The following is a 12,194-nucleotide window of genomic DNA, read 5'->3' as shown; positions in this document are numbered from 1 at the left end:
GAAGAAAAATATGTAATGCACATTATTTTAGTGTCATTTTTTGCTGATAAAACCATATCTGTCTTTGATATTGAACCAATTGACATTGCCAAAGACATTGGTGGAAGGAATTTTTTTTCCTGAGTCTTTTTAGTGGTTGAACTTCTGAGGATGTGAGGTTCATTAGCCTTTTAGAAGCAGTTTTGGAGTCATATTTCCACAGAAGTTGCTTCCTGGGATCATGACAGTAGGATTTGGGCTGGAATTTGGGCCAGTAATCTGGAAGGTGCTGATATTTTCAAGATTGATGCGTTTAGGGTCTAGGGCTATCTCTTAAGAAAGATGATGGTAGAGGTTTGATTCCCTTGGTATGTACTACTTCATGTCTCTCAGGGTGTCTTATTACTTCAGTGAGGCTTGCTTCCTCCCATGGAGGTGACAGTTCATGGAAATGTTTGGCCTCTTCTCTCCAGGAGCTTTCCTGGATGATAACTTTGAAGGCTGTGTTGGAATTATTATTATTAATTATGTCATTATTATTATTATGTCATTTCTGACATTACTCTTAAAATAGCATGTCATGAGTTTGTTGGAAGAACTCTGTTTAGGTGTCAAACAATTTCATAGAACTTCTCTCTCCTCTCCCCTTCCTACTTTATATAATAGTTGATAGGTGGTTGGTAAACATTGATTGAAAAATACATAAAGATAAAATGAAAATGCATGATGACTGTATGGATTCACAGATCCATTGAAATAACAAGTTAAAATATCCTAATATAGAACAATCATATCAAAATGCACAAAATCTTTAGTCTAATCTGTGCTCATTTATCTTTCTTCCAGTCTTGCTAGGCATTCCATGGAGTTTGTAGAATACAAAGGAGTCATAGAATCTTTTATTTGGGCAGACTCAAAACAGGGAATAGTCAGACCTGGGACAAGCAGCTTGAGGTATACTCTCAGTTGAAAGAGTGGCTTGTGATAGAGAAACAAAGAACTCGAACATAAAATATCTGCTAGGGAGACTGTTTAAGTATATAGTATCAGAGAATGCAGAGGAAGGTAGAGAGCCATTTTGTATAATTCTATTTTAACTAATAAGTTTTGCTAATTAGCCACTAAATTCCATTGTTTTTAGTCTGTTTAAGGATTGTATTGCTTTTATGACCTTAGTTGCCTTTGACATTTGATTCCCTGGGGAAAAGTCCCACCATAGTTCTAACTCTGCATTTGAAGATAGATTCTCAACCAATTCCACAAACCCTCATGATGAGGGAGAGCAGATATAGTCAGGAGACGGAGCACTCACTTTACTCTATAATTAGAATCTTAAATTTACTATTGCATCAATTTGAGGCTCAGGAGTCTGTTTGCTTATTTATTTCTCTCTTTCTTTGTAGGCAATTGAGGTTAAATGACTTGCACAGGGTCATACTCCAGGGCTAGTGCTCTATGCACTGCACTACTTAATTGCCCTGTTATTTCTACAAACCTTATTATTGCCCTCATTCTCCAATAAAGGAAGAGAGAGAGAGAGAGAGTAGGAGGGGCAGGGACAGGAGAGGGAGAGGGACAGGGAGAGGAAGAGGGAGAAAGTGATTGACAGGCTCTGACAATGTCAAAGAGGAAAAGAAAGATGAGGATTGAGAAAATGCCATTAAGATCTGGCAATTCAGAAACCAATGATAACTTTTAGTCATATGATGAAATAGGAAACCAGACTGCAGAAAGTTAAAAAGAAAATGAGGGAAGATGGTGGAGGCACTGATTGTAGAAACACAGAAGGGAGAAGAGAGATAGAATGATAACTCCATTTCTTGGAGCACATGTATTATCTTCCTCATGAATCAGATTTAATACAAAAGAATATTAAGTCTATTTATGCAGCACTTAGAAAAAAATTCCCATTTGGGTTATTATAAGTATATATATAAGGAGGGATAAGAATGCACATCTAGGACTGAATATAATCTTGTTGTTTTTTTTTTTTTTTTAAATATCCTGGTGTTATCAGATTCTGCAAAAATACTATTGAGCTAATACCAAATCATATTTTGTCCTTGAAAATATATATTTCCTGTAATATAAGCCTGTAGTGCAACACTGCCTCCTCTTTCACAGACTCTAGTATTTTAATATTATGTCAATAATCTTATAATGAAAGTGATATGCTCAAATGATTCTGTGGACATTTCTTCCAACCATGCAGATTGAAACCTATTCATGCCTGCCCATCCTGTGCTACTCTTCTTGTCCATATCCTCTCATGACATTGTCACCAGAGGTCTACCATCCTCAATTTCTTTTGACATTGTAAGCCAGCCACTGAAGCCAGCTGATTGTCCATCAGTCATCCCTTGCTCTTGCCTTACAACCAGACCATCTTTTTGGCTTTAACATTTCTTTGATGATATTCTTTTACGTTGTTTCTCTTTTATAATTCCTTGCTTGAAATGTGTTGCCATCTGCTCCTGTCTCCCATATGCCTTCCTATTGTCTTTTGGATAATCTTTAATTTCAATTTTTTAAAGATTGTAGTGTTCTCTGGCTTTAAGCCACATACGGACACTAGGAGAATATTGATATGAGAAACAATGGGCTGTTGTTCAGGGAAAAGCTTGGAGTCATTAGAAAAACTTTGTAATTTCTTAAAGACAATCTAATTCAAGTTCATAGAATTTCTTGACCTCTTTCTCCTCTGCAACTATTTTTGATGCATCAACTTCAAGTATTTTTTCCATAGAAGTCTTTTTTTTTTTGCATATACACGTGAGCATTGCAATATAAGACAGCTAGAAACCTCATGAAATAATAATTGTTAGTTTTTTTGTATCCCCAGATCACAGCATAGTGTATGTACTAGGTGCCACTTAAAATGCTGTCGAATTAAATTGAAATGAAACAGGTTTCTGCCCTAAAATTGTTTAAGGGAGAAACGATACTTAAGGATATGTAAATATAGACTGTCCCAAAAGTCAGAGCAGTTCAAAGTTATTAAAGATTAAAACAATACTAAGACTTTTGGGATATCTTGTATAGTTATAATGTAGAATGGAATATAAAAATAGAGGCAAGATACAAAGAGCTAGCAGAATTCGCAGGAAGGAAGGATTGTTTTTGCTTAGAGAGATCAGGTAGATCAGTCACATGGAGTTTGTGAAATTTTCTTTGGGCTCCAAATGGGTATCCAGATGGCTCTGTACAAAACTAGACTGATTTCTTCATATTACTAAAAGCTCATGTTGTGCAGCAGCTGGGTGCATGTTTTCTTCAAGGCAGGTTTCCTGTTCTAGACAAGAGAGAAATATCATAGCTAACTCATTCACACACCTCATCCCATTTTTAAAAGTGAGAGTTGGTCAAGAAAGCCTGACTTACCTACTTTAAAAAAGTAAGAAAGAAAACTGAGTGACTGGGTATTTGGATTCAAAATACTTATAGGATGTGAGACTTGGAAGGGACTTTGGCAATGTAGGGTCAACACCCTAGTTTTAAGGGAACTACAAGACTTTGGAGAAATGTAGTGTGGTTCCTAAGAGGCTTTGGAGTCTAATAGGGAAACCTAGACCCAGAGAAATGAAATGATTTATTGAATGACCTAGTTTGCAGATAACAAAGATGAGATTCAAATCTAGATTTAGTTTTGCCAGAATTATTGCAGCAAGTAATACAGGGTGAGAAGAGCACGCCCTCTGTGATGATGGTTTCTGATTTCCACTTTGCTGGAATAGAGTCTGAGAGGAAACTGTTCTTTCTTGTGAAGGTGGAAGTGTTTTGAGTTTGGCAATAGACAGACTTCAGTGAAACTGGAGTGACACCCAGTGGCTGTAGAAACAAATTTTCCCCAAAGCAGAAGCAACCCAAGATATGAAGTGGGATCCATGAAAATTGTAATTGTTACCCATTTAAAGAATTTCCCAAATGTTGACTTTACTATTTTTCTAGAAGCCTTTAAATGGTTGCTTATTAAACACATTGCAAGTGTGTGCAGGTATTCTTTTTACTATGAACTTCTGAGAAAAGCAGGCTGATTGCTGGAGGCATTAGTGCTTAGGTGAAAAGAGGAAATTTCACTATTAACACAGTCTTGCACAATAGGCCTTTGAAATGGAATCCTGTGGCGTTTTACAGGAGGTTTCTCATCACCAGATTTCTATAATGGAATGCAACAATACAACCTGGAGCCAATAACATAAATAGCCCTATGTGGTCCCCTATGTCTGGATCACACTTCCTCCTCACCTCTGCCTGATTGAATCTCTAGCTTTCTTCAAAGCATGGCTCAAATATCAACATATTGACTGAATCCTAAAATTGACTTAGTCTAGCTGTCAAATTTTTAAAGAATTCAATAGACATTCTATATAATCCATTTAAAACTATTTTAATGATTGAATTATTTAATTATTAATCTAGTGTCTGTGGATTGATTTTGGGATCCCATGAATTTGGATTGGGAGAAATTACATCTTTATTATTACTAACCTCAAATTGAAATTTAGCAATTTTGAATTACAATTCAATTTCGAATTTAAAAAAATATTCTGAGAAAGGGTCCATGGGCTTAGCCAAAGTGGTCCAAGACCCCCCAAAAGGTAAAGAATCCCTGAATTGAACATTAAAGGCACAATAATCCAGTACCCCTCAGGGAAATGTGATGAAAGGGCCATTCTCTTTCTTCTTTCCACTTCAGAGAAGATACAGATGACCTGTGACTGTTTCCTATCAGACACTGATGACGCTTTCAATTAGCTGTCAAGACAGAACTATGTAGATATGTTTTCCATAATACACATGTACATACATATATGTTTATAATCATATGCATTTATATATATATATATATTATATATATATGAATAATTTGTGGTATTACATTTTATGACCCAGCTCTAACTTTCTATCTGTGTTTTCCTGTTAGCCTACCAAATGGCTTTAGGGCTGTAAGTTATTTTATATTCTCTCCTCTTCTTTCCCAGCAAACTCTATGCCTTTCATCCTCTTTCTCCTTCCTCCCATAAAACTAAGGTCTGGGGTAATCTTTGTTCTTATTTCTATAAACAGAGTCTTGTACATTAATAGGTATTTGTTGAACTGTTGAGTTGAATAACTTTTTCATAACTATTAGCAGGAAACCTTCTATTTGGATTGCAACCTTCAAGGTAGAAAGAATCCTGGTTAGGAAATCTGGGGACCTGGATTATAATTTCACTTTTACCATTAGCTAGCTACTTTAACCTTTCAGAACCTATAGTCTCATCTATAAAATGAGAAAATTAGACTTGATGGATTGCTGAGGTCCTATCTAACTCTTACATTCCATAGGTTGCTTGATAATAATAAATCGTAATAAAGCCAAGATTTATAAGCTTATTAAGGAAATGCAAAGGAGACATAAAAAACAATTATATATGCAAATAGACCACTATTTCATGCATAATAATCCTTGCAGACCACATATTGACTCAGCAGACCATATCTTAATATTTTATCCTATTATATTTTTATTTATTCTGTTAGTATTTCCCAATTACATTTTAACTTGATTAGGGCTTCTCTTGAGGTATTTGACTTTTTTAAGACTTCCTGATAACAGAAACCAAATTTTCATTCCACTCTCTTTATCTGTTACTGTATCATATATTCTGGGAGATCCTGATTCCATATGGCATACTCCTTGTGTATAAGTGAAATAAAACTAATAATAGGCAAAAGGTATATACTTAATCTAAATTGTCATATTCTCTGAGCAGAGCTCAACTTATTCCCTTGATTGACACAGTCACAGAACTATTGGATTTGAAACAGGTTGTAACAATCGTATAAAATTCTATCTAACTCTCTCTGATTGTATAAATAATATCCTATGATAATTAGGGAAACAATGTTCCTCTTTCTAAGGTAAGAGAACTTGTTAGCAATAGCAGAACAATGTTAGAAATTGGGAAGCCTATGGAGTTATTTTATTTGTGATAACTCTTTTTAATAATAAATGATAAAATTGATTGCATTCTGTTAATAGCCAAAATGGTGAGATGTGGCTGCTTCTATGATAAATCTCCTCTGATGCTTCATCTTGATGTAGAGATAACCTTGGGCTCTTGAGGACAATTATTCTAGGACAATCAATTCTAGATGAGTTCTGTTAGGTCCAATAGAATCATAAAGGCTTTGTGAGCAAGTCCAGTCATTGAATATGTAATTCTGGCTTCTAAGGATTAGTTTACCTAAATTTCATAATTTAGGTAGCACAACAAGAAGATTGTGCTTTTGTGGGTTTTTTTGGCCTCAGAAATTCCCCCAAATCATATATCATATATGATATATATATCTATATCATATATCTATGACTTGTGTGGGTGGAGTCTCACATGGATGAAAATTGATCCTTGAGATTTTGTTATATAGGGATGATACATTGAGTTGACCTATAGCAAATTTATGGGTGATCATGGATAAAAGCCTTGCAGGATTGGAAAGCACAAGTGGAATGAGATCTACATTGTTGGAGGTAACATCTACATTAAGATAATAGATCTTCTAGTATACTAAAGTAGGCTTTAATAATGATCAACCGAATGAGTGTAAAGGTCTGCTATATAGCCTAATATTTTTAAAAATGTGTTATAGCAGGTTTACCCAAGGAAAAGTTTCACCAGGAGTTCTACTGCATGAGTACATAGCAGGGTGCTATTCTATCGAGATCAGCTAGACCCAAGGAAACAATCTAGACATGAATTCTTTTTCTCAGTGATTTATAGTCAGGGTTGTGCTGGAGCCAGCTTGAACTGGCTTGTGAGATATTAAATTTCCACTGTGAGCATATATGTCAGATACAAGCACACACAACAAATCGGCTTGATTTATTGTTTTGTCAACTGTCTAGACTTAAGAAAGTGATGGGGAAAATATTAATGATACATATTAAACTTGAACATGTGTCCTGCATACTTTCTTTCGTGTTGCTGAACATTTACTAGCACATCACTGTTTACAGGCCTTTAGTTATGCAAACTACTACTTCCATTTAACCAAATCTCATCAGTTACAGGAGAGAATATCACATGTGAAGTGGCAATGTGTGATGGAGCCTCAAGGGTGTCTCTGGAGTTCACTTCTTGCTCATTTTCAGTTTCCTCTAGGAAATTGCTTAACGGCTTTTCAAACAGCTCTGGTGTCCTTGCTTTGCAGCCTCCTTCAGGAAATGATTACAAATGACTTATTATTTTTTCCAAGTAAAAATAGTACTTCCCTGCATTTCTGTAATGTGGATGCTGCTAGTCTCAATAGAGACAGCTGTCTTGATTCTAAATGTATCTTTGTTTCCTTCACTTCCTGCCCCTTGCTGCTATCTTCCAGTTTAACCTTTCCCTGGAGTCCTTCCGATGCACACAATCAAAGTCATATGTTCTTCTTAAATTCCATTACAAAAAAACACCACTTAAAATATCAACATTGCACATTCAGCTCAACAGAGGCATTTCTCATTTCCTTCATAAGGAAGTTGCTCAAACATTTGTTGGATTTTCAGGCACTCATTTCATGTGCATTCCATTTCTAGGAAGGGAAGAAAACTGACCTGAAGTTTTTTGTTTCTCTGTTTTTAATTGAAAGACTAAAGTCTAATTCAAAAATTGCAACTTTATTCCCAACTGAATTCCAGTCTCTGAACATGACTGGGGTTAGACCTCGAGGAGATAAATTTAAACTTGATCCTTTATTTCTCTTCACACCAATTGTTCATTCTTTTCTTTCTTTACTCTGACCAGATTAGAAATGAACTTTAATGGATTAAAAAAAATGCTGTTGTACTCACACACTGAAAGTAAACCCTGGCATCTTGTTTATTGCTCAACCTGGATAACTTAGAAAAATAAGCTATTGAACTCCATTCAGTTCAGTATATATGTGTGGAATATCTATTATTTACAAAGTCATGTGATATGGGGGATGCAGATAAAGATAGGGTCTCTGGGCTTTTTGACTCACTCAATTCTGTATCTGCTGCTCTGCCTACTTTACCTCCATGGGACAAAATGCCCCAAGATCTCCCTCAACTCTTCTTTTCTGCTTCTCTTTTGTATATTGTCTTCCACCATTAGATTGTTTTCAGTTTAAGGACTTGTCTTTTTTTTTCTTTTTAATTATATCCCTAACCTTTTCCACAGTGCTTGGCACATAGTAGATGTTTAATAAATGTTTACTGGCTTGGCTGTCATTCCCACTCTATTCCCAATAGAATGTGAAGGCAGAGATGGATTTCAATTTCGATTTCTATTGTGTTTCTTCCTTCCTTCCTTCCTTCCTTCCTTCCTTCCTTCCTTCCTTCCTTCCTTCCTTCCTTCCTTCCTTCCTTCCTTCCTTCTTCTGTCCTTCCTTTCTTCCTTTTTTCTGTCCTTCCTTGTGTCCTTTTTCTATCCTTCCTTTTGTCTTTCTTTCTGTCCTTCCTTCCAATGCTTATTGCATTAAACAGACTTGAAGCTGGGTGTGGCTGTTAAATGGTTAAGAAATGACATAAGGATGAAAAATATTTAAAAAGTTGATTTGTGAACACCCAGAAGCAGTTTGAAAGATAAGGCTTGGAAACCAATATCAGTATGAACCAGCAGGAAATATTTTGCAATGATTTGCATAGAACGTATGATATTTTTATTTCTACCATGGTGAAGACATTATTCATCTAAGTTCAAAATTCAAGCTGAAAATATTAATTTCATTTAGTATTATAGCTAAGAATTTTGTCACTCATGGCAATTCCAGATTTGATTTCTTCTATTTATGAAACCAGTGACCCAAACAAGAAATTAGAGTAGGGGAAAGGTAGATTTGCTTCAAGTAAAACTCAACACCTGGAGTCAACAAAAGATAGAGTTGTAATTGGAGAAGTATATCTTTGGTGACCTTCCTTGTTTTTTCAGTACTGGCCAAGTGATTATCTAGTATTGTTAAGCTATTCTTGGCCAACCAGAGGTATCTCTTATAGAACTTTACTTATATCAGCAGCTTTTGCTTTTTCATTTCCATTCTACCTTATTTATCTCTCATTGAAACTTTCTTGTCATATCACATTCCTCAAGATCCTTTTCTCCGATAACAGGTTTATTGACTAAAAGGAAATAATGTGATAAGGTGGAACATGATGATAGAAGAACAAGAAAAGTAAATTCTAAGTCCTCTAGCGAACTTCCTCCACAAAGATCTAGAAAAGGAATAAAGTTACGAGTTTTCTTCCCTGGCCCAGAGTAGGTTAGGGAGAAAGATTTGTAGATCCTGAGGGCAGAATTTGGCCAGAAAGATGCTTCAGGTAGAACATTCCTAGGGCCCAGGTATTAAAAGAAAGCTGATATGGGGCACTAGGAAACATGAGAACAGGGAGAGATAACAGGGGATCCCTAAACTAATGCAAGAATGGGTACCACGTGGCAGCTCTGTCACCCATTATCCAGTTCTGGATCTGACTGAAGAGGGGACCTGCATAAGGGATCCTTGACTGTACCAACCAATGAACAAGTTTGGAAGCAGGCAATAATTGTATAACTCTAATTCTAGGACAGAGAAGGGACTCAGTTTGAGCTTCCAGTCCAAGGTGGAAGCCTGCAGTGGAATAACTGGAGCAGAAGTTCCAGGTCAAAGGAAAGCCTGCAGGTGAGCCTCCCAGAGGGCTAATAGTGACTAAGTCTAATGGCAATCTAGTATGGCTCCCAACACAGGAGAAGCCAGTAGCTCCATGCATGACAGGAACTTGCAGGACTCAGACCAGGGGTGTAGTAAGGAGATTTTGCCCTAGATCACATTATTTTGGGAACACTGAAAGCTTGTAAGCCCTTACCCCGAGCTGTAAAAGCAGCAGAAGGTCATTAGGAACAGTCCAGACATTCCCCTCAGCACTTAACAAAGTCCAAAGTCAAGAAGTATGCTGGACAGACATTCAGGGCCAGGTCATTTTGGACTGTGATGAATTGGAACAGACTGAAAATTGACTTGGGAACAACTGGTCATTTCTAAGAAATGACAAGACTTGAAGAAGATAGTGATTTACTGATTCCTTCTGTAGTACAACAGGCTTTGCAAAGAACTAGATCTTCAGCATTTCGTGTCGAAGCAGATTTATAAATCAAACTTTCCCAACAGAGTAAGGTTACAGCTCTACTAGTAATCAATTCTGTTCAGTTTCTTGAAACACAGTGAAACATACCTTTCCAATATGTTTAACCCCCAAACAGACAATGAGCTTGGCTGGGATGCAGAGTTTTAAAATGATGTCATTGAAAAATAACAAATATGAAGGAGTCATCCATACAAAAATTCAGTTGACAATATATATGCAGATTGCCCCTCATGCTGCAACTATTGCCACAGTAAATGCTTTGCATGGAAGATGGTTGTTGGTAATATGATTATAGCGGTTTGTGTATCTCTTCCAATTTACCACAACCTCTTCACTGATTCCTTAATAGCAATGCAACTGCTGGCTCATGTTCTACAGTGGAGGATTTAGGCACTATGTATCTTGCTTGGAAGGATCAAATGATAAAATGTATTTAATGCTCTTTGCATTGTAAACCATATTGCTTACAGACCATAAATGGCTCTATAGATGTAATATTTCCTCTGAGATCATCTTCCCATTTACACTGTACATATTTTCCATAATTACTAGAATATTGTCTCCACCATTAGACCGAGCTTCTTGAAGCAGGGACCATGTTTTTGCCTTTCTTGATATCTCCTGTTCTTTGCACAGTGCTTGGCCCATAGAAAGTGCTTAATTAATGTTTGTTGATTGTTATCATTGCTGTTCTTTTTCTCTGGTTGACACAATTTTTTCCTCCTATATTGTCCCTCCACTTCTTATTTAATCAAGCTGTTCTTAGATGATTAACATTATTAATATTTCTATTTTGAAAATTAATAATTTTGTCTTCTCTTTACTGTTTATGTAGCAGCATATTTATCTAGAGATTCTCTGGATGTTTCTCTTCAATGCTCTTTCGCCCCACCTTTGGAGCAGTTCACCTTGGGCAAAAAAGAAGAAATGAAATGTGTTAGAGCTTGTGAATTGTCACTGACTGAGACTGCCACAATCACTAAGGCAGAGACAGGTTAAAAGCCTTAGGTAGTGAGTTCAGAACATTATTGGTCATTCTTATACCTACTAGAGCTGTGACAGGCAGACTCCAGGATGCCGGGTAGCCCCTAGAAATAGCTGCAACCAAAGTAGGAGAAATCAAATTGTTAATTTAAGTAGAACTCCTTACAAAAGCTTACACAAAGCTCATTATTCCTCATTAACTCCTTCCTCCATGTGATGGAGAAAGGCATCATCTTATCTAGCTTTTCATCATGTCACCCATTAATTCTAAATGTCCTAAGACCATACTAAAGAAATGATAGGAGATATTTGAATGACTAACGTGAAAGTGACTTGACTTCCATTTGGCCACATAGGGCAGAACTAGAGGATGTGGGTGAATGTTTTGGAGGCAGATTTATGCTTATCTGAAGAAAAATTTCCTAAAAATTAGGACTCATCAAAGTTAAATGGACCTCTTCAATAGGTAATGAGGTTCTCTTCCTGGGAGGTCTTTAAGTAGTTACATAATGATTTCTTGTCATGATATTACAGAGATCACATATGGACTTTTCTACAACTCTGAGACATTCAGAGTCTGTGATTCAGTTTCTTTTGCACACCGTGTATTACTTCCACACTTCAGATCATTATCTTCCCTTCTCAACCTCTCAAAGTCTTACCTGTTCTATAAGAACCAGTCTAGTTCTGTCCCATGGTCTCTGTAAAGCCTCCCTTACCTGTCTTAGAATACCAGTCATGAATAGCTGGTGAGCATAATCCAGTTGAGGACTCAGAGGTTTGAAGAGTTAAAATCCTACAAAATAACTCGCATGCCTTATTTGGCCTCTAAAGGCTATGTTAAAGCAAATACCTGACTTTGGGATTTCTAGAAAATTGATACTCAGTGAGTGACACTATCATGAATTTACTTACTTATCTTACTTACCCAGTAAGTAGGCAAACAAAGCATATATACATGACATGGCAAAATAAACAAACAGAGGATTGACCCCCACATAGAAGAAACTCATCCCAACAGAGGATGAGCAAGAAGTGTTGGAACACATTCAGAGTTGAGGTTCAGATGGCAAGATTATGTATCCTAAAAATGGGTTTGTTTAAGAATAGATAATCAGTG

Source organism: Sarcophilus harrisii, chromosome 2, assembly GCF_902635505.1.
Source record: "Sarcophilus harrisii chromosome 2, mSarHar1.11, whole genome shotgun sequence".
In the NCBI taxonomy this organism is placed as follows: domain Eukaryota; kingdom Metazoa; phylum Chordata; class Mammalia; order Dasyuromorphia; family Dasyuridae; genus Sarcophilus; species Sarcophilus harrisii.
This window is presented reverse-complemented; position numbering follows the sequence as displayed.